This window comes from Mesoplodon bidens (assembly GCF_964165515.1).
Source record: "Mesoplodon bidens genome assembly, chromosome: 10".
Classification (NCBI taxonomy): Eukaryota; Metazoa; Chordata; class Mammalia; order Artiodactyla; family Ziphiidae; genus Mesoplodon; species Mesoplodon bidens.
The window spans coordinates 28,267,604-28,290,094 of NC_138172.1; the positions used below are offsets into that span (position 1 = coordinate 28,267,604).

The 22,491-nt window shown below is 38.9% G+C and overlaps 1 protein-coding gene across 4 annotated transcripts in view; it reads right to left on the bottom strand.

Moving 5' to 3' along the window:
- PTPRG (protein tyrosine phosphatase receptor type G) overlaps positions 1 to 22,491 on the bottom strand; it is a 749,834-nt gene that overhangs the window by 544,137 nt on the left and 183,206 nt on the right. The gene's annotated exons all lie outside the window — the stretch shown is intronic.

Genomic DNA, 22,491 nt, shown 5'->3' on the forward strand with positions numbered 1-22,491 from the left:
ATATGGCCTTTATTACGTTGAAGTAGGTTCCCTCTATGCTACTTTCTGAGGAGTTTTTATCATAAATGGGTGTTCAATTTTGTCAAAAGCTTTTTCTGTATCTATTGAGGTTATCATATAGATTTTTATCCTTCAATTTGTTAATATGGTGTATCACATTAATTAATTTGCATATATTGAAGAATCTTTGCATTCCTGGGATAAACCCACTTGATCATGGTGTATGATCCTTTGAATGTGCTGTTGTATTCTGTTTGCTAGTATTTTGTTGAGGATTTTTGCATCTATGTTCATCAGAGATATCGGCCTATAGTTTTCTTTTTTTGTGACATCCTTGTCTGGTTTTGGTATCAGGGTGATGGTGGCCTCGTAGAATGAGTGTGGGAGTGTTCCTCCCCCTGTTATATACTGGAAAAGTTTGAGAAGGATAGGTGTTAGCTCTTCTCTAAACGTCTGATAGAATTCGCCTGTGATGTCATCTGGTCCTGGGCTTTTGTTTGTTGGAAGATTTTTAATCACAGTCTCAATTTCAGTGCTTGTGTTTGGTCTGTTTATATTTTCTATTTTTCCTGGTTTAGTCTCAGAAAGTTGTGCTTTTCTAAGAATTTGTCCATTTCTTCCAGGATGTCCATTTTATTGGCATATAGCTTGTAGTAATCTCTCATGATCCTCTGTACTTCTGCAGTTCAGTTGTTACTTCTCCTTTTTCATTTCTAATTCTGTTAATTTGAGTTTTCTCCCTTTTCTTCTTCATGAGTCTGGTTAATGGTTTATCAATTTTGTTTATCTTCTCAAAGAACCAGGTTTTAGTTTTATTGATCTTTGCTACTGTTTCCTTCATTTCTTTTTCATTTATTTCTGATCTCATCTTTATGATTTCTTTCCTTCTGCTAAATTTGGTTTTTTTTGTTCTTCCTTCTCTAATTGCTTTAGGTGTAAGGTTAGGTTGTTTATTTGAGATGTTTCTTATTTCTTGAGGTAGGATTGTGTTGCTACAAACTTCCCTCTTAGAACTGCTTTTGCTGCATCCCATAGGATTTGGGTCATTGTGCTTTCATTGTCACTTGCTTCTAGGTATTTTTTGATTTCCTCTTTGATTTCTTCAGTGATCTCTTGGTTATTTAATCGTGTACTATTTAGCCTCCATGTGTTTGTATTTTTTTCAGTTTTTTTTCCTGTAATTGATATCTAGTCTCATAGCGTTGTGGTCACAAAAGATACTTGATACAATTTCAATTTTCCTAAATTTACCAAGGCTTGATTTGTCACCCAAGATATGATCTATCCTGGAGAATGTTCCATGAGCACTTGAGAAGAAAGTGTATTCTGTTGTTTTTGGATGGAATGTCCTATAAATATCAATTAAGTCCATCTTGTTTAATGTAGCATTTAAAGCTTGTGTTTCCTTATTTACTTTCATTTTGGTTGATCTGTCCATGGTGAAAGTGGGGTGTTAAAGTCCCCTACTATGATTGTGTTACTGTTGATTTCCCCTTTTACGGCTGTTAGCATTTGCCTTCTGTATTGAGGTACTCCTATGTTTGGTGCATAAATATTTACCACTGTTATATCTTCTTGGATTGATCCCTTGATCATTATGTAGTGTCCTTCTTTGTCTCTTGTAATAGTCTTTATTTTAAAGTCTATTTTGTCTGTTATGAGAATTGCTACTCTGGCTTTCTTTTGATTACCATTTACACGGAATACCTTTTTCCATCCCTTCACTTTCAGTCTGTAGGTGTCCCTAGGTCTGAAGTGGTCCTCTTGTACACAGCATATATATGGGTCTTGTTTTTGTATCCATTCAGCCAGTCTACGTCTTTTGGTTGGAGCATTTAATCCATTTACATTTAAGGTAATTATCGATATGTATGTTCCTATTCCCATTTTCTTAATTGTTTTGGGTTTGTTATTGTAGGTCTTATCCTTCTCTTTGGTTTCCTGCCTAGAGAAGTTCCTTTAACGTTTGTTGTGAAGCTGGTTTGGTGGTCCTGAATTCTCTTAACTTTTGCTTGTCTGTAAAGGTTTTCATTTCTCCCTCGAATCTGAATGAGATCCTTGCTGGGTAGAGTAACCTTGGTTGTAGGTTTTTCCCTTTCATCACTTTAAATATGTCCTGCCACTCCCTTCTGGCTTTCAGAGCTTCTGCTGAAAGATCAGCTGTTTACCTTATGGGGATTCCCTCGTATGTTATTTGTTGCTTTTCCCTTGCTGCTTTCAATATTTTTTCTTTGTATTTAATTTTTGATAGTTTGATTAATATGTGTCTCAGTGTGTTTCTCTTTCAGTTTATCCTGCATCGTACTCTCTGTGCTTCCTGGACTTGACTGACTATTTCCTTTCCCATGTTAGGGAAGTTTTTGACTATAACCTCTTCAAATATTTTCTCAGACCCTTTTTCTCTTCTTCTTCTGGGACCCCTACAATTCTAATGTTGCTGCGTTTAATGTTGTCCCAGAGGTCTCTGAGACTGTCCTCAATTCTTTTCGTTCTTTTTTCTTTATTCTGCTCCCTGGCAGTTATTTCCACCATTTTATCTTCCAGCTCACTTATCCATTCTTCTGCCTCAGTTATTCTATTATTGACTCCTTCTAGAGTATTTTTAATTTCAATAACTGTGTTGTTCATCACTGTTTGTTTGCTCTTTAGTTCTTCTAGATCCTTGTTAAATGTTTCTCATATTTTCTCCATTCTGTTTCTGAGATTTCGGATCATCTTTACTATCATTTCTCTGAATTGTTTTTCATGGAGGTTGCCTTTTTCATCTTCATTTATTTGGTCTTGTAAGTTTTTACACCTTGCTTCTTCATCTGTTACAATTTTTTTTGTCATTCCTTTTCTTTTTTTTTTTGATGGCTGGTGCTGTACTTCTGTCTTACTGGTTGTTTGGCTTGAGACGTGCAGCACTGGAGTTTGCAGGCAGTTGGATAGAGCTGGTTCTTGCTGCTGAGATGAGGACCTCTGGGAAGCCTCACTCTGACTGATATTCCCTGAGGTCTGAGGTTCTCTATTTGCCCAGTGATTTGGACTCGGAGCTCCCACCGCAGGAGCTCAGGACTGACCTCCGGCCTGGGAACCAAGATCTCACAAGCTTCATGTCATGGTAAAATAAATAAATAAAAAAGTAAGAAAGAAAGAAAAGAAGGAGCAGTACAATATCCAAGAATAAAAAACAAAATAAAATTAGAAAGGTAAAAAATATATTAGGAAAAATAAAACTATAATTGAAACAACTACAATAAGGTAAAATAAAACCACGACAGAAAAAGGAAACAAAAGGGGGAGGGGGGAGACAAGCCAAAAGGAGAGATCACTAAGAAAGTATAAAGAATAAAATAAAATTAGAAAAATAAAAGATTAGGAAAAATAAAAATATAAAAGAATCAACAACAATGAATCAACAAGGTAAAACAGAACCCCAATCTAAAGGAGGGAAAAAGAAAAGAAAAAAAAAGAAGAAAAAAAAGTCTTCACTATGGGGGTGGAGTTTAAGCAGGGGGTGGAACTTAGGCAGGGGTGGGTTTTAGGGTGGGCAGGGCCTGGCGGGGCGATGTTCAAGCATGGGTTGGGATCTCTGCTTAGGACCTGTGTGGACGGGGAGAGGCAGCATGTGGAAAGGAGGGCCTCTGAGTATGGAGTTCCGGAGTTTGGAGGTAGGGCCCTGGGGAAGGGTGTGTGGGTGGGGTTTAGGCCCAGCTCATTGGAGGGGGTCTCAGAGGGGGTCTCCGAGTGTAGAGGTGGGGTGCTGGGTGAGGGTGTAGGGGCGGGGCTTGGGCTCTGCAAGGCAGGAGGGAAGCTCCGAGAGCAGAGGATTAGATCCAGGAGTCCAGCAGGCTCCCCGGTGCCTAAGTGGGCAGGGAGAGCACTGGCCCCATTCCTTTCCATTCCTTTGTGCCTCTCCCCTACTGTCTCCCCCAGGGTCTCCCCCGTCGCCGTGGGTGGGTCCCGCTGGGTGTAGGAGCTCCTCCCCTCTCCCAGCCACCCCTCAGGGGTGCCAACACAGATGTCCGGCCTTTACTTTTGCTCCCCCTTCCCTCCCTCCCACTCCCTCAGGACCTGCATGGCTGGAGGGGGCCTAGGTGGGCAGAGGATCAGGCCCAGGATCTCAGCAGGTTCCTGGGGGCCCACGTGGGCAGGGGAAACCTGGCCACGCTCCCTTTTGATCCTCTGCCCTACCAGTGGTTCCCCAATATCCCCCTTCGGCCGTGGGATCCCTTCCCCTCCCCCAGCCACCCCTCAGGGGCACCAGTCCCGTCCAGCCTCCACTTCTCCTCCCCCTTCACTCCCCCCCATGCCCCACGTCCTGCCTGGTTGCTGGGGGTTCCTCCCGTCCCCTTAGGTGTCCATGGACCCCCACCGGTGCCTGGTAGGTGCCCTAGTTGTGCGGAGACGCAAATTCCGCGTCCTCCTAGTATGCCACCTTGATTCCACCCCCCAATTTCCATTGTTTAAAAGAAGATCTCAATTCACAGCTCGTTTTAAATTCTTTATGAAGCCATTTCCACAGAAATTAGAGATGATCTGAATAGAACAAGATTAAATGCAGGGGTAAAAAATGTATGTAAAATTAAGAAAATCATTCAAAGAATTAATCCCACAACCAGACAGAAAAAAATATATGTACATGTATGCTGCAGGCTAACATATTCAGATAATTAATATTATGACCTTGCCTGCTGTTTTGATTTAATTCAGGCAACATCTTTAAATATTCACATAAAAAAGCATGAGATGAAGCACTATGGCTATCATCTGGTAAATGTCTAAAAACACACCTAATCATTCATCTTTAAACAGTAAACTGTATAGATCAGGGGTGAACATATATGCCATTAATTAGGCAACTAACTATTGTTCTTCATCTCTAATCTGAGCTACAACCAACTTCATCCATGCTTCCCAGGGCTGACATACCACAACTCAAAGGGAAATAAAATCCATGCCACATTGTTACAAAAAAGTAGTGAAAAACACTTAACAATCAATCGCCCACTTGCAAGAAGAAACTTTTTACAATTACCTAAATAAGCTTATCATATCAAACATCATGGCCAACTTTACCATCTAAGAATTCCACAGTATTCTATACTGTTATGACCTATTATTATTATGCTTTAAATGCTCTGTAGCAGTAATTCTCAATCAAGAGCGATTCTGCCATGCCTCCTCCCAGGGGCCACATGGCAATGAATGGAAATACGTTCACCTGCCCTGATTAGAGGACCTGCTACTCTTTACAGTCAGCAAGGCACCATTTTTCTTTCCCTCTCCACACTCTCTGATCCCAGTTCTTTAAAACTTAATTTCCAAACTTAATCTTTCCTGGTACCCTCACTGTTGAGGCCCAATGACCTGAAGTCTGGCTTGACTAAAATCTTGGCAGGGGGGTGGGGGGGTCCTGTCATCTAACCACTTGCTGATGACAATTCTATTATTCCCAAATTCAACCTGTATGAAAACCACCCACACTCCCACACGTCATCATCCTCTTAAGGAAGGTATCATACAAAACACAAGCCCTTAACTTTAAATGTAGTCAATCCTAGTAACTCTTTTCTTTTATGGTGACTCAAATACATATTTTCACCACATTAAGCTAAATGGCATTTCATTCCCCAAGGAATTCTTTCATACACAAATGCTTCATTGCCATGAAGTAAGGAAGAAAGAGGAAAATATTTCTGATGTCCATTGGCATGGCTTTTCCTTTTAATCAAGCATATCTCTGCATTTCACTTCACGGTAGATGTCTGAGTCATGTGAAACTCATCATTCTGACTGAAATTTCCCTACAATCATATCCAGAACACCAGTACAGTCCTCTTAAAGCTTTTACAAGGTAATAATGACAGGCAGTGATCCAGCTCACAAGAACCAATCTCCTACCCACACTCTCCCCACCCCCCGATGACCCTTTGCCTCTTTTATCTTCCCCTCCCTTCCTAATGGAGTGTATGAGTGCACAGCAAAGGTGAAGTGTACAATTCTTTAGTAAGAGTGGAATATTAAAGGCTCTGATAAGTTCTGCAGGAAAAACACCTGCAGTACTAATATTTGCCTCAGCAATTCCCAATCTTCCTTGGCCCCAGGACTTTCCTGCCATAAAAAGCCTATTAACCACCTACTGAACTAGTATTCCAGGCACAGACTCGTATAACTGTCCGAACAACCACCTTCACTTGAGCCCGCTGCCAAGACTTCTTACTATGAGACTCAGTTCAGATGTAAACACAGAGATACTCACATAATTCCATACTGATGATACTCTTTTTCTTCACAGAAACTCTACTCCCAGAGGCTAACGCCAAGAAATCAGTAAAATTATTTAAATCTTAGGTAACAGTTAAAACGGCCATAAAGTCTCCCCATGTCTAAAATTAATTCCTGTAATAACTGTCCCTACCAAAAAGAGACATACATCACACTTGCGAGTTACAGAGATATAAATTCATGATTCGTTGCAGTAAATGGTGGGACGGGTGGCTTTTCTGATGAATAACTCTCTCTTCTCAATCAAATTCAAGACCATAAACATGGATTCTAATAACCGTATTTATGACCAGGATTTTACAGACAAAAATCTGAAATCAATATATTTCTAATTATTATTTCCTGTCTTCCCACTGCATAAATCTATTCTGTTCTGTAATGAGAGCCCAAAAGTCAAATAGCAAATATTCATCTGAACTTGTATTTTAAGCATTCTACAACCCACTGAAGTGTCTTTCAACCCTGAAAGTGTGTATTTTCCACCTTTTATATTACAGCTGTACCTAATTTATTAAAATCACTTAAAACATCGAAATGCCAAGCAATTCCTATAAAAAATATTTTAAATGTTCTTAAGAGCCAATAAAACATATTCTGCAAAGGGCAGCATTCAGTTGGAGCAACCTTTAGACAAACTACTTAGTTGAGAATCTATGCATTTTGGGGTTGTCTGCATGATGAATTAAGAAAAAGTATTTACTACAGTGAAGTCATGATGTATTTGAATAAGCCATAAGAAAAGAGTGAAAGAGCATGACGTTCCTTTCTTACTACAAAAAAAAATACTTATTTAAAAAATGGAGTGTGGGGCTTCCCTGGTGGCGCAGTGGTTGAGAGTCCGCCTGCCGATGCAGGGGACATGGGTTCGTGCCCCGGTCCGGGAAGATCCCACATGCCGCGGAGCAGCTGGGCCCGTGAGCCATGGCCGCTGAGCCTGCGCGTCCGGAGCCTGTGCTCCGCAACGGGAGAGCCCACAACAGTAAGAGGCCCACGTACAGCAAAAAAAAAAAATGGAGTGTGGCTACCCTCCTATTTTAAGTAACATTTTAACAATGAACAGCTGTTTTATAACAATCGTTTTTAATTGGGAAAACATTTTAATATAATAATGGCATTAAATAATACATTTGTGATAGGAACATACTTTCTTTTTATAATTTAGTCTATATTTCCATAAGAGAGATTTGAAATCCCAAATCTACCCCTTTTATATATAGATGGAGACCTGGAAAATATGGTATTAATCAGAGATGTTAGACTAAGAGAAAAAACTTAAAAGAAAAAGAATATTCCAAAAACAAAGTCTCCTGTCAACAGTAATGACAAAGAAAGTCATTCGGAATTAGTCTTGGACGTGAGAAAGAATCCAGGGTAGGAAAAACATGCTACGATAATTCCAACATTTTCTTTGGGGAGAAAAGTGCTTCTCACATGACCTTCACCATAAATAGGCGTCTGGATTTGAATTCCAAATTGTAGAGATGGAAAGAGCTGGAATAACGCAAGTCTGAACACAATTTAAATGGATATGTCAATACTTGGGTAAGATGTTATCATTCCAATTTAAAGAAAAAATATTTCTGGGTCAACCTGGCATATTAATGATCCTACACCTTTTCAAACTCTCAGTAGACCTACCATAGGAGTATCAGGATAAATATATTCGATCTTGGTATATTCAACCTTCTAAGGCACTATCACTGATAACAGATTTCATTTTAAAAACAGAAAGAGGAAAAGAGTCTTTGACCTCTCTGGAGGCAGTGACCCCATGAATCTGTCTTTACATCTAAACAAGAACAAGAGGGCTTGAGACAGAGTAAGTAGATAATTACCATCTGTTCCGTAGAAAGTTAAGGGTACCATGACATGTATAGATACATATACACACATTTATCCTCCTCCCCCACAGGATACTTTTTGTTTAAGCCACACACAGAAAGTAAGGAATCCATTCTGGGAGGAATCCATTCTGGGAGGAATCCGTGGTCATTTCCACAACATTTACATAACTAATATCAAATATTAAGCGGCTGACAGTTGACAAAAAGCTGGATCATTATGACCCGTCATTCACCATTCATAGGTCTATTTTCCTTTCCACTCCCTTTGTTAAAAGTGATCACTTAAGAAAGTGAGCTATGCCCTGCCCACCTTTGAAGTGACTTGTCAAGGTTCACATCGGGTAACTGTAAACTTTCTCATGGTGCTGCAGGGGCTTGATCAGCTATTCTGGAGGGTCCTTCCTGGTTCGCATTTCTAAGACAGATATTATTTCATAACAGCCTCTTAGATCAAAGGATTGACATGTGGAGTAGTCACCAGGGACCTCAGAAATAAAACAATAATAATAGAAGCAATCTCACCACCTCTTTACTACAGCCTGGCGATCATTCATTGCCTTCACACCACACGAGAGGCGGGCTTTTCACCACGACCCGCGTTATGATGCATTCCTTTATGATTTCATGCCAAGCCTCCTGGAATGGTCAACCTGCCAAGCTTTCCATTTCTCCTCTCCAGTCTCCAGAAAGGGCTGAACAGCATGTGCCACTCACTTGATCCTGTAATACCTTGGCCAATCTGCACAACACAGCCAGACGCAACCTCGCCATAGAATACTCACTCCGCCCAGGAAATACATCCCTAACTGATTAGAAAGGTGGAACTCTCACAGCATCATGGCGACAGACTGCGCAAAAGCAAAGAACTCTGGCAAGCTTCTAGCACAGGGTCAATGACACTATGGACATTTGGGGCCAGATCATTCTTTCTTGTGACTTTGACTTGATTCTAATTACTTTAAATGGAAATAGCCACATATAACCAGTGGCGACAGCATTAACTGGGCAGTACAACCCTGAAAACTGTAAAGGACCCCAAATTCATGGAGCTTTATTATTTTACTTACAACCATGTCAGGCTTCTGAAATGAAAACCTCATATCAAAAGCAAAGAAATGTCTTTCCTGTAACTGCCTCCCCTATGAAGTGCCATGAGGTTGCTTAGCTTTTAAGACCTGGAAAAGACAACAGGGTACCAGGCGCTAAGGGCTACATAGCCAACAGCCATGCCGCCTGCTATTTCTGCTACATCCTCATTGGTCTGAGCCAATCATGCTAATCCCATTTCTCTCACCAGTGATTGGATGAAGGCTGAACACATGATTCATTTCTGACCAATGAGGTAAAAGGGTTGATAGACCAAGGGTGGGGTGCTTTGAGGAGCATTTTACTTGCTCTTAAATACACACACAAGAAAAAGATACTTTCTCTTCTTTCTCTGGACTTTATACCTCAGCATTTGACCTCTGGAACTGCTGAAGTCATATTGAAGCCATGAGGAAAGTGATTCTAAGTACAAAGCCTACCAGCTAAGAATTGTAAAGTATAAACAACATAGAGTATACTTTAAAGATGGCAGAGTACGAAGATGCTACCCGGCAGTGCCCTGCCTGTAGAGGGCTATGTAAGATATAAATTGCCCTTATTATTATTATAAGACAAGAGAGTCCAAAGGTCTTTCCCAGAGGCTAAGGCATGATAACTGATACAAAAACAAATCCTTATACTCAAACGTGCCCCTGGAAGTGACCTCGGTGTGAAGTTGGGAGAAAAATCCTGGTAATACTGCCAGCCAAGAATACTCATGACAAAAGAAGCTAATCTTGACTTGTTCTTGCTGGTACAGCAGGTGCATGGTCCAACTGGCCATAAGTGCTGAAACTTCCTTTTCACACCTTAGTGGATGGTGGGAGAAAGGGCAATCTTTACACAAAAAGAATGTTATAAAGATAGCTCATTAGGGGGTGGTTTAAGAATATAAAAGCCACAGGACATTCAAAAAGTGTCAAAATCACTTTCCAAGAGGAAATTGTGTACTATGCACTTCACAACAGTGAGGAGAAAATACCTCCCATTATCACAGTGAGCCCCAGAAGCAGAAACACACCACAAATGGCTTCTCTCTCATCTTTGAAGGTACTCATCAAACAGCCTAGTTACTACAGGCTCATATTTCATTTTCCTGCTAAAGTTTCAACAACCAATCGATACCAAATGTACTAATGACGTGCATGCCCAGCTAAAAGGAAGAACGCTATTCTAACCCTTGGAACTAGAGGGAAGGGTGGGACAGAGATAAACTGCTTCCGGGAGGGAAAGAGGCCAACAATAATTGGGGCAGAGCAACTAAATGATACCTTTGGGAGCAGCAAATTTTTATGCAGCTTCAAGAAGGAGCTTGTTTTCCTCCCAGGCAATGGCCATCAAACTGGGAGAATGTGGATTAACATAAACAGGAAATTTGGATCAAGTGGTTTCCCAAACTCACAGAAGATCTCAAGATCAACTAAATTCAGTAAGTGGGCGGCAGAGTGTAATGCACACCTTAAAACACCCCACAGTCCACACTTTCACTCTCTGAAATTCCCTCCATCATGATAAGCAGGGATGATAGGTGAAACATTTAACAAATCAGGGGCAATACACACTGACAATGGATGGTGGAGGATGGGTGTTCAATCCCAAAGGTCCCAGAACAGGAGGAGTGGCTGAGGCAGCGATGAAGGGAAAATTCAGGGGGACTGGGCCAGTGTGTATTTAAGATTTTTAATAATCTATGCGACTGTACCAGAACCAGGACATACAATGAGCTATACTTTTTAAAATTAGGACACTAAATGTTTTCCATAATTTTTAAGCCAATTCAAGAAACTCTATACCCTTCTGGATTTTTTCACATCAGAGATCCAGGTTGATTGAATGGCATATAAGAGGTTTTCAATCCTTCCAAGATGGTGATAATATCTGGTAGAGAAGAAGACTCATTTTACCATACTGGAATGCCAGCTGTACAATTGCTGAGTTAAAATTTTTTTCTTAAACTGACTCACTTTTTATAAAATCTTAAATATGTAATTAACAGGAAACTTAACACACCAAAACAGAAAACTAGCATGGCCTGTCATATATTAGGGGTACCAAGAAATAATGAAAGCCACAGGATCAAATTCTAAAATACTCTCCCAGCTGAAGGCTCTGGGGAAGACCCATCTCTTTTAAAAAGTGATGTTGGCAAGTGACAGACAAGTGTTAAAAGACCTATTAGCACCAAATTGTGAGTTTCTCCTTGATAAAGAACTCAAGAAGAAATGACTTTATTATGCTAAAGTCAAGTTCTTATACCACAGTAAAGTCATTTTTCACATGAAAAAATCACATTTAATACTACACTCAAGGAAAACATTATTTATTATACACTGTAGTACTATTAATGAAAAGCAAGGATTCCTAAAGTTATCAGAAAGCATTTGTTGAGAAGGTAAGGTTCTACATTATACACCTACCACTGATTTGTTTTTCAATGTAAACAAGGTCTTTATTACATGATAGAAAATGGGGTTTAATATAAATGAAACAGAGTACAGTTAAATTTTAATAGCTAGAAAGACAACCAAGAAGATACACTATCCTTAATGCTATTGGTCTCAAATAGGGTCATGGGAATTACCAGCTGAGAGGTGGAGGCAAGGTTAATTTCAGAATCACTTAACAAATCTTTGAAGGCCAACATCACCACTTTACACGGTTATCAGACTAGTAATACTCATGGTGGACTGACCACAACAGGACCATATATGACTTAAGACTTTTGCTCAGGTACAAGATTACACTTGATCCTGTGAACTGAGTTCCTGACTATATTTAAACAAACAGAATATCCTATCTTTAAGCACACATTAGACACTTATTCCAGCCACGTAATGGCAATACTAAAAGTTCAAAAGCCAATGAAATCCAGTAAGTTTTCCCTTACTTTTGTATTGCTACCAGGCTCACCCAACCAAGAGAAGAGACAAGATAAGGAATAAGAGTATAGTGCAACTTAATAATTACAAAAAGGGAAAAGCCAATAAAATGTTACTCAGTATGGTACATATTAATGATATTTTATTTGCCAAAAATAATTCCACATAACTGAGCTTAACAATATCCAAAGGGAATGACAGAATGTTCCTCTGTTTTATATTGTTAGAGAGTGGGTTTTATGTACTAAATCAGATATAATAGATGAGTACATTTTGTTAGGTTACAAATGAAGACGAGTAGCCTTTAAGTAGATCACAAAGAACACTGCAAATCATTGCTCTCCAATTATTAGGCACGTATAAAGCTAGGTATATTTTTCCTTTGAACATTTAAATCAATCATGTCCCTCCACTAACCCACACTCACCCCACCCCTGCCCTAAAGAAACTAGTTTTAAAGGAGAGATTATCATCCTTTCAAATTTATGACCAGGAAAAAAGATGTCTGACTTTGATCCATCACAGATACGAAAAATATATACTTATAGATAACTCTCTGTATGCCTTCTGTAGACACACAAAATTTATAGATTACTAAATATTAAGATTTATGTTATATCAAAGCAAATATTGACCTTAACCTCTGTCTGGGTCAATATATACTGCTTTGCTCAATAAATCTTGCTGTTCATTTTCAAACCGAGTCAATATCAGTTCATTAATTTCTGCATGATTCATATCAGCATTTTATGAAATTTGAAATGCCAGTGAAAATGTTTCACCTAAAAAATTTAGATATAGCCAATTAAAGAGACAAAAAGCCTTTTGTTTTCCTTCTGGCTTTCCTTGTAGTTTTTTTTTTCTTCTTCTTCTTCTTTCTCTCCCCTCGTAATTGTTACCAAGAAAACTGCCTAAATTTGATACAATTCAGCCATCTATTATAAAATAAAAGGATTCTTTTAGGAAATATTATGAATGTACTGGTATAAGAAATTAAAATATTCTAGATATAATTCTATAAGATACTAACAATATTATAGAAATATAAATTTTAAAAAAGCAGTGGACCTCATTTCTCAGTGATAATCACAATTAACTTTTGCGTATAGTCTCCAAACTTCTCAGTTCTATTTCTTGATGGGACCTTATTATCCAAATCATTTTTATATATCTTGTCACTCAACCTATTTCATTTTGGTAGATGTTTACTAACCATTTCATAAGAATGTACTAAAATTACCCAAGTCCCTACTGATGGTTAGCTGTTACACTCAGAACGCCACACTGGGGATATGTACAAGTATTTCTAAAAGACAAATTCCTAGAAGCAGAAGTGCTGGATCAAAGACTATCAATATTTAACATTTTCACAGGTATTGCCCAAGAGCCCTTGAAAAAGGCTGCGTCAACCCACTACCTTCAGAGCCAATTTAAAACCCAAACACTTAGACTTCGATTTACTCATGTTTTAAGCTTCTCATCATAGCAACAATTTAAAGTGTTAACGCTGTTACATAGCACTTGATACCAACCCAGCACTGAACAATATTTCATCTTCCTAATATGCTTTTTCCAAGGGTCACAAGGACCCTAAAGAATTTACTGATGTCCTCTTATAACGTACAATAGCGTCCATTAGCTTTACAAATACTTGTGAAACCATCTCCAGAGAGAAGATGCTAAGAAACTTTAGAGCTCAAGTAGCAAGGATTAGAACAAGGTTAAAAAAGAAAGAAAAAGATAAAGATAAAGAACACATCTCTAAGACACTAGAGTAATTTCATTCAAACAGTGGAGCAAAAAAAAAGCCAAACTTTGCATTGAAAAATGATCGAGGTACCTTAAGCATATGGCACCACATTTTTCTCTTTTATACATAAAGTCCTGATTAGTGTGTGACCATATGTGTTTTTTCTCACCCAATCTATCCTTGATCAAGTGTAAAAGAAAAAAAGAATACCTATAGGAAGAAACAGCTTGTCCTACAATGTATTCTCTACCTTGAAAGCCCTCCTATTCCAAAACATTTAGGTAGGAACAGGGAGATACAAAGATTAATTACAGATAAAGGTTCTGCTCAAGGAGCATAAAGTTTAAAGGATGTAAAAAATATGAGCAAAACACTATGCCATGTCTTAATAGGTTCAAGTCCAAATTTTTTATCTTTATAACCAACCCACCATTCCTCATTTACTCATTTTAAATTAAATGCAATGCCATCTTCAATCATCCTGAGGATCATCCCAGATAATTCATTTTGCTTTCTCTTCCATATACTAATGATAATGAATTCCCATGGGCTCTTTCAACTCTCAAATTCCTGATGATACAACCTCATTGCTTCTCATCGTTTCTCACCCTGCCCTCTTCCCCTACTAACCAATCCTTACCCCTACAACTCGTGCTGTGACTCAAACATAAAAGCAAATTAGTCCATTTCTAGCATGATATCCTTAAATGACTCCCTGTCACCCTCAAAAAGATGTTCTAAGTCACTAGTAGAATCCTGTTAAGATGCTTTCTGATCCACCTCCAATACTCTGCATTATTCCCTTAACTTGCTCCACTCTACCACATGCTCCAGACCTACTGAGCTGCTTCCAGCTTCCCAGTCACAGCCAGGCCATTGAATGTCTTCAGGCCATTGCATGTCCTAGCAAACACCTGCCCATCTTTACTGGTACCTGGCAGTAGCAATTCTGAGGAGTTTCTCTGGCCCATCCCATTATACCACAACACCTGGCACACAGTAAGCAATTAATAAGTATCTTGAACAAAGAAATAAATAACTTCTACTTAAAAAACTGTAAATAGATTAATAGGGAATTGTAGAGAAGATAGAAATTAATTGTAAAAAATAAAGGGGAAACTGATGAGTTAAGACAGTGGGGGTTGGGTAGAGATACCTTTGAGCTGGGACTTAGGAGAATGAATCTCAAAAGTGTGGTCCCATCAGACCAGAAGGTCTCTATCGCAAAGGGAATGTCTCTGGGGAAATGATTCCCTTAAGAGATTTCGTAGGAGGCATTAAAAGAGGGGCAAATAATGACAATATTAACATTAAGGTTCTATAGTGCCTTCTATTTTTCTAATGACAGAAGCAGACTTTGGCAGGCATCTGTATTTTGCTTTACCTTGTATAGACATTATTAAAAATAGGCATGGAAATATTATTTTAGGAATTTTATTTTATTTTTTTATGCAGCAGGTTCTTACTAGTAATCCATTTTATACATATTAGTGTATATATGTCAATCCCAGTCTCCCAATTCATCCCACCACCATCACACCCACCCCTGCCACTTTCCCCACCTTGGTGGAATTTAATTATATCCTAAGTTCACCAGGGGAGCTCCTTACTTAAAAGGATCCAACAGTGAAACCTTTTGTAAATCACCCACTGATTTATCTGGATTTCATGGCATGATCCCCTTAGTGAGTTCCCAAGCACAGACAAGCACAGACTCTGGCATGAATTCATTTATCCATCCATCTATTCACCCACTTAAAAAATATGCACCAAATATCTACAAAATGAGATACTCTGGTACAAAGCAGGAAGAACAAGGAATTATAAGCTATAATCTTTGTCCTCAAAAACTCTACATTTAGCTGGGGAAATTACACACACACACACACACACACACATGCATGTTATAATACAAGATGTTCATGTGAATAGTGTAGTGAAGTGTCATATAATTAAGAGCTATACCAGGTGATTACATATATTACTGCTAATCCTCAAAGCCATCCTACAAGGTATGTCCTTTTATCTCCATTTTACAGCTCAGCAAGTCATCAAACCCCAGGACAATTAGAAAGGACATTGGAGATCTCTTCCCACAATTTCCTGGCCACAAAAGGAATGCCTGTTAGAATAATCCTGCTTGACCCAGTGCAACAGCAGACACTTCATACAAAGAATTTTGGTCATGGCATGTCTCAATTTTGAAGTCCTCTAACAGTGAGAAATATCCCCCTTCTTGTGTAGAATCTGTCTACACAAGAAAAACATGAGATATCCATTATTAAAAGTGCAGAAAACCAAACAGGGTAAGCTAAAAAGGGGTGGGAGGAGAAGCCACCACCTGTTTTTCCCCAAGTCTTTGAGGGGGAGGAGAGAAAACAGAGCTTTATAAAAATGCCTCAGAAAGGCCATATATGACAAACCCACAGCAAGCATCAGAGTCAATGGTGAAAAACTGAAAGAATTTCACTAAGATCAGGAACAAGACAAAGACGTGTCCACTCTTGCCACTCTTATTTAACACAGTTTTGGAAGTCCTAGTCACGGCAATCAGAGAAGAGAAAGAAATAAAAGGAATACAAATTGGAGAAGAAGTAAAACTGCCAGCATTTGCCAATGACATGATACTATATATAGAAAACCCTAAAAATGCCACCAGAACTAATCAATGAATTTGGTAAGGTCACAGGATACAAAATTAATGCACAGAAATCTCTAGCATTCCTATACACCAACAACGAAAAATCAGAAAGAGAAGTTAAGGAAACAGTCCCATATACCATCGCAACAAAAAGAATAAAATACCTAGGAATAAACCTGCCTAAGTATGCAAAAGACTTGTACTCAGAAAACTATAAAACACTGATGAAAGAAATCAAAGATGACATAAACAGATGGAGAAATATACTATGTTCTTGGATTGGAAGAATCAATATTGTGAAAATGACTATATGACCCAAAGCAATCGACAGATTCAATGCAATCCCTATCAAACTACCACTGGCATTCTTCACAGAATTAGAACAAAAAATTTTACAATTTGTATGGAAACACAAAAGACCCCGAATAGCCAAAGCAATCTTAAGAAAAAAAAATGGGAGCCGGAGGAATCAGGGTCCCTGACTTCAGACTATACTACAAAGCTACAATAATCAAGACAGTATGGTACTGGCAGAAAAACAGAAATATAGATGAATGGTACAGGATAGAATGCCCAGAGATAAACCCACGCACATTTGGGCACCTAATTTATGACAAGGGAGGCAAGAACATACAACAGAGAAAGGAGAGCCTCTTCAGTAAGTGGTGCTGGGAAAACTGGACAGCTACATGTAAAAGAATGAAATTAGGGGCTTCCCTGGTGGCGCAGTGGTTGAGAGTCCGCCTGCCAATGCAGGAGACACGAGTTCGTGCCCCGGTCCGGGAAGATCCCACATGCCGCGGAGCGGCTGGGCCCGTGAGCCATGGCCGCTGAGCCTGCGCGTCCGGAGCCTGTGCTCCGCGGCGGGAGAGGCCACAACAGTGAGAGGCCCACGTACCACAAAAAAAAAAAAAAAAAAAAAAGAATGAAATTAGAACACTACCTAACACCATACACAAAAATAAACTCCAAATGGATTAAAGACCTAAATGTAAGACCAGACACTATAAAACTCTTAGACTAGGAAAACACAAGAAAAACACACTTTGACATAAACTACAGCAAGATCTTTTTTGACCCACCTCCTAGAGTAATGGAAATAAAAACAAAAAATAAACAAATGGGACTTAAAAGCTTTTGAACAGCAAAGGAAACTATAAACAAGAAAAAAAGACAACCCACAGAATGTGAGAAAATATTTGCAAATGAAACAACAGACAAAGGATTAATCTCCAAAATATACAAACAGCTCATGGAGCTCAATATCAAAAAAACAAACAATCCAATTAAAAAATGGGCAGAAGACCTAAATAGACACTTCACCAAGGAAGACATACAGATGGCCAAGAGGCACATGAAAAGATGCTCAACATCACTAATTATTAGAGAAATGCAAATCAAAACTACAATGAGGTATCACCTCACTCCAGTCAGAATGACTATTATCAAAAAATCTAGAAACAATAAATGCTGGAAAGGGTGTGGTGAAAAGGGAACCTTCTTGCACTGTTGGTGGGAATGTAAACAGATACAATCACAGTGGAAAACAATATGGAGGTTCCTTAAACAACTAAAAATAGAACTACCATATGACCCAGCAATCCCACTACTGGGCATATACCCTGAGAAAACCATAATTCAAAAAGAGACATGTACCACAAGGTTCACTGCAGCACTATTTACAATAGCCAGGACATGGAACCAACCTAAATGTCCATCAACAGATGAAAGGATAAAGAAGACGTGGCACATATATACAATGGAATATTACTCAGCCATAAAAAGAAACGAAACTGAGTTATTTGTAGTGAGGTGCATGGACCTAGAGTCTGTCATACAGATTGAAGCAAGTCAGAAAGAGAAAAACAAACACCATATTCTAACACACATATATGGGATCTAAAAAAAAAAATGGTACTGATAAACCTAGTTGCAGGGCAGGAATAAAGACATAGACATAGAGAATGGACTTGAGGACATGGGGTGGGAGGGGGAAGCTGGGGTGAAGTGAGAGTAACATCCACATATACACACTACCATGTGTTAAATAGACAGCTAGTGGGAAGCAGCAGCATAGCACAGGGAGATCAGCTCGGTGCTTTGTGACCACCTAGAGGGGTGGGATAGGGAGGGTGGGAGGGAGGCTCAAGAGGGAGGGGATGTGGGAACATATGTATGCATATGGCTCGTTCACTTTGGTGTACAACAGAAACTGACACAGTACTGTGAAGCAATTATACTCCAATAAAGATCTATTAAAAAGCCTCAAATTTCCACTTGAACTTGCTCCAAATTTGTTTCCCATTTCCCTTTCTGGCAACAATGACCTACCTAGCATGTGTTACGTTTTGTGTAATAATTACAGAAGTTCTGGGCGAACTCCAAAATTCATGGGCTGTCATCACCTCATGTAACACAGAAAAAATATCTGTATCTTAGTCAAGAAAACTAACAGAAGAGAGAGTGTTGTAATATTCCCAATGAGATACTCTCAAAACTATTGCTTTTATTTTTTTTCTGTGTAATTCTGCATGAGACATATCAAAGGTCTTTCCCCCCTTTTCCCTATTCTTGGTATAAGGAAAATAAATCCAAAGATATAAAACAATCTTGAAATCACACTGCTATTATTAACAGTTAATAATAATAATCTTACATTTATGTTCTGCTTCATATCTCTTATGCGTGATATTTTCAAGTTGAACTCAGATATTATGAGCACTCCTTTTTAGAGTAGAAAAAACTAAGAACCAGAGAGATAACCTATCCTCAGATGAGCACAATGGGACTAAAACACCTGTCTCCAGGCTCCTCAGTAAACAGTCCTGTATCCTAAAGCTGTAGGTGTTCACAATGGCATCATTTGATAAGCCTATGAAAGTAAAGTTGTTTAGCATTTCAAATATAAATAGGATGTAGACATTATCCAAGGTGATGCAGTGAAACTGAAATAACTCAGCTAGTCCTAAAGGGATAAGTTACACTAATATCAATGAAATGCTATCATGACAATATCCTTAAAATAAGTTCTCCACAGCTCAAATACTTATGCAACTCTCAAGTGACCAGGTGGGATGCCACCAGAATAATCAGACCAGCATCATTCACCAAAAACCCACCCTGTACCCAAAGGCAACCTAATGATTAGGACACCGGACACCAGAGCCCAGGGGCCCCTGGACCACCAACACCCACTCCTCTCTCCCCATTCCACCTCCTGAAGCACATCACTCCCTCATCTTTGTCCCTCCCTGTACTTTCCAAGAGCAGGACCACCAGAATCACTATGGATGCTACCTAGAACATTTACTGGGGATATTTCAGCTCAAGGGAAATGCAAGGCCAGAAAAAACAGAGACATGTTCCAAATCTCTGAAGAGTTTTGTTTATGAGTCAGGCTACCATCTGCTCAATAACCCAGGCTGTATCAGTGTGATCAGGAGTTGCAAACCTTCTCCGTAAAGGGCCAGATAATAATATTCTAGGCTTCTTGGTCAAAGGTCTATGTGGCCACTACTCAACACTGCAGTCGTAACATGAAAGTAGCCATCAGCAAGTGCCAAATGTGGTTGTGTTCCAATAAAACTTTACTCACAAAAACAGCTGTTGGTTTGTAGTCTGCCAAGCCCTGACCTTAAGGATAGTTTTTGCTTAACCTTCATTCCCACATCTCAAATGGGCAATTCTTGTGAATTATGGCTGACAGAATTTAGCTAGTTAGCTCGACCTAGGGATCACCCACTGTCAATCATAGCACCCAACTGAGAATTCCAATAACAACAATATCAACAGTAGCAAAAGTACTAATAGTGTCAAAAACAGCAAGAAGTAATATTAGGTACATTATACCAGGGATTTGTTAAATTTTTCACACACATCCTCTCATTTCATTCCCATTAACATCTCTATGAGGGAAGTTCTATTAATTATTCCTATTTCAAAGAAGGGGAGACTGAGGCTCCAAGCAGGTAAATGCCCTCCCAACATCATAAAGATATTAAGAGATAAACCTTACATTTGGACCATAGTCTATGTGACTTTAAAATTCACACTCTCACATATAATACCCCCCAACGCACCAATGCCTTTATCTTAGGAAGAACTAAGACAAACTTGTGAATTAGAGTCATGAGATTAAAATCTGGACCATTAAATCAATCTTTCAGAAGTGGCCTGCTTCACCTCCGCTAAATCTAAAACCATTCCCCTCTGCAAATAATGACCTTTCTTTTGGCAGTCCAACTTTCCAAGCAACATTTATACTTAGAGGTAATACCTGCAGTTCATAGTTCACCATCTGGTACACTGTGGTTTTAAGGCCCTTGTCTGAAGTACCAAAGGTGACAGGCAACAACTCTTACTCCTTCCTGCCCTTTCTTTATCTATTTGCCAAATGCTAAGGAGTGTCTCTAAAGGATCCCAAGTGATCTTGACATGAGAACCAATATTTCACTACTTTGCTGAAAATAACCACGGATACCATGGAATTTTCAGGAAGGTGTTTAAAGTATAGGACTATAAACCATCAATTGATACCTCTCTCATTCTTTTCTTCTTTTATTTTTATTTTTTCCATTACACCTAGCAAGTTACTCCACTGGTTCTTCCAAGCCAGTCTATAGCCTTCTGGGGGATTCTTCAAATGACTGTCTTCTCCTGATTCCAGGAAAAAAAAAAAAACAACTAAAACAGAGGTTGACAAACTATGGCCTGTGGACCCTATCTAACCGGCCGCCAATTTTAGTACAACCTGAAAAGAATGGTTTCTCTATTTTTAAATGGTTGAGGGAAAAAAAAGTCTAAAATATAAGATTTCCTGACACATGAAAATTATAATAAATTCAAATTTCATTGTTCATAAATCAGTTTTTATCAGAACACAGACAGTTCGTCCATCTACCTATGGCTGCTTTTGCACTATAAGGCAGACTTGAGTAGCTGCAACAGAGACCATATGCCCTGCAAAGCCCAAGATATTTACTACTGGGATCTTTATAGAAGAGCACGCCAACCTGCTGAAGATGAACTAGTAGCCCTTCTACCGACAGAAACAGTTCCCAAATCCAGACACAATGCATTCCAGAAATACAAAATGGAGACTCATTACGTCCAGCAGAGTTAAGAATATCAACAAATGCTCCATCCTAAAGACTGCACTAATTATGTCCATTCTTAACTAAGTAATGGGAACAATTTTGGGCCCTTCACTCCTTCACTGTCATTTGCAATTGTAGATGCTGATGGGATATAACTTCCAATTTCCCAACAGCATTATTATTCGAAATTGATGAACTGTAAATAGCAGGCCACTTTATGCTCTTCCTAACTGATATCAGAGCCACAGAGTACAAAACGATAAATTTTCTTTGGGTTTCTTGGCAAGAAGCTATATATATGTAATTTCGGCCTTCATCTCCCAATTTCCTTCATTTATCAGAAATGGTGACAAAAAGGCTCTAATTAGATAATTCTAATCACAAGGAACAGGGTGTGATGGAAGACTTCAGAATCACTATCTGTTCCTTGCAAAACAAAACAGATAGACTATTCTCCCTGTAGGGGCAGGAGATTTATCAATAGACAAAAGGATGCAAAAAGCCAATAGATAAGGTGTAATTAAAGATCAGGCCTATAAATTTTACACTGACATGAATTTAACAGGATTTGCAGGTGGAAACTCAGGGTTTAAAACCAGAGTAGCATTATGAAAATAACACCTTTCAGTTCTGCATGCAACAACATTGCATAATGCACAGATTTATTATTAAGACTAATACTCCATGCCTCCAAGCACTTTCATACAAAAATTTGAATTATTCAGTGCTAGAGTGATTTCCAAAGTGGTCTGTCTTCCTCAAGCATTCCTCCTTAATTAGCTGCACTACATTTTCCATGTATTTTTGTGCACCAAAATCTCTTTTAGAAATAACAATCCACCTATCTTATTTTTGATAGTTGTTAGAAGCATAAGCCAGAAAGGCCTATATATTCTTGCAGATCTTCTTTTTGTTGTTGTTGTTG